At 41.9% G+C, this 1,842-nt stretch overlaps 1 long non-coding RNA gene across 1 annotated transcript; it reads right to left on the bottom strand.

Annotated features, from left to right (window-relative positions):
- Positions 1–211: 211 nt before the first annotated feature.
- On the bottom strand, positions 212–1,181 carry LOC103629176 (uncharacterized). The gene is made up of 2 exons (XR_554197.1): positions 742–1,181; positions 212–673 (listed from the first exon to the last, which is right to left on the bottom strand). It is a non-coding gene; the product is annotated as an uncharacterized lncRNA (long non-coding RNA).
- Between the last annotated feature and the right edge of the window lie 661 nt (positions 1,182–1,842).

Here is a 1,842-nt window from a genome sequence, read left to right as displayed (position 1 = left end):
TAATTTTCAAAATAATAGCACTATCAAAATCCAACATGTGATGCAGTATCCATTTTATTTATTTATTTGTTTATTATCCTACTAAAGTAAATATTATTGGATATGTAGAACACTTACAATTATTTTCAGGCAAATAGTTCCTATTGTATGATTACCTATTAAAAGATGTTCTGACATTAATACTTATAAATTTCAGCCAAAAGATAATTTATAGAAGAATCTTTTATTGAACCTTTATTATAAAATTTTTATTTTAGGAGATGTGACTTCAAAGGTTATGGGAATTCTAAAAAAAATCTAATTCAAGATCTTTGGAAAAAAAATTTACATACTTCTCAAAATGAGATTTTGAGGTGTTACAATAGCCAACCCTCTAGATTAAATCAGGGTCATAGATGAATCGACCATCATCCCCGATCGCCAGATCCGACATCAACAGATGAGATACAACCACGCCTCGGCCTTGATCTAAGCCATTCACCAACGCATCGACGATCCAGATCTAATTACAGGAACTGGTAAGTTTCGATTTAATACTGACCGTGAATTCCAGGTTGAACGGCCGAGAGTCGTCTTCCCCAATCCAGCCAACATCGCTCAACAAAGGACGACACCCGCGCAGTGGTGACGGCGAGCGACATCGCTGACGAGGCGATTCCTCAACCCAGGCGCACTAAACCTCAATTAGATGGGTTCTACTTATTGCAGTAACAAGAGCGAACTCAGGAATGGGGTCCATACCAGAAATGGCGCGGCACAGAGCACTGTCGACGGAAGAACGAGCACATGGCGGCCCTCGGTACTCCGACGAACAATCCCCCGGAATTCCGTTGCACTTGCGTCTGATGCTTCGCACGCGCACGATTCCAACCCGATGGCGAGTCCCCGCGACTCTACACCGAGCACTGACCAATGGCCAGGCGAGATGTCAAGAGCGGCGGCCTCAGCCCTTCTCTTCTCCCCCGCGGACGGCGAATTCACACTCACTTGGTTAATCGGGTCGGTTGGACGAGGCGAAGGGAAGGGAGCACGTGGGCGTATGGTCCGCTTTTGAAGCTACGACGAGCTGGAGCCGCGGATAGCGCGATTGCCGGGCGGGCGCAACAACCCGCACCGCGGTCCTCGGCCAGGAAGAGGAATAGGAGCGAGTGGAGGGCCCACGCGACAGCCAGGTTACCGATGCGTATGCGGAGGCGAGAGACTGGCAGATATGGCCCACATGTCGGCACACCTGTTTGGACGCTCGGCCACGCGAAGGAAAAGCGTAATGGGCCGAGCTCTAGTGGTTTGGGCCCATGCGCCATTTTCCCATTTTCTTTTCTTTTTCCTTTTTCCTTTTCTGTTTTCTTTTCCTTTTTTATTTTTCCTTTCTCCTTTTGGATTTCAAATTCAAATTTGAATTTCAGTTATAGATTTGCACGTATGTCAAATGTACTAAATCAAATTTGGGGATGAAGAGAATATATTTATGTATATATTTATTTCCTATGTTTTATGTGGTATTTCTTTTCTTTCTCCACTTCAAAATTCTAGAATTTCTTTTAGATCTTAAATGTCACTTTGGACTTAAATATATTTCTTTTTACATTATTTTATATTGTCACAAAATGCACACACAATAAAATCCAGCATGATGCACAATTTAGTGGCATATCTTTTATTAATTATTTATTTCTAAATATGGTGTTCACATGTGATGGTAAATAGATACAACACACACATATAAATAAATGGATTAATTTTTCTCCTTTTATATTCTCTCTTACAAATTGGGTATTACATGTTTGGAGTCTTTGATCATAAGTTCAAAGCTCACAAACTTGTCAATAACTTCATCGGGAG

The sequence above is a fragment of the Zea mays genome, chromosome 6 (assembly GCF_902167145.1).
Source record: "Zea mays cultivar B73 chromosome 6, Zm-B73-REFERENCE-NAM-5.0, whole genome shotgun sequence".
Lineage (NCBI taxonomy): Eukaryota > Viridiplantae > Streptophyta > Magnoliopsida > Poales > Poaceae > Zea > Zea mays.
This window is presented reverse-complemented; position numbering and strand designations above follow the sequence as displayed.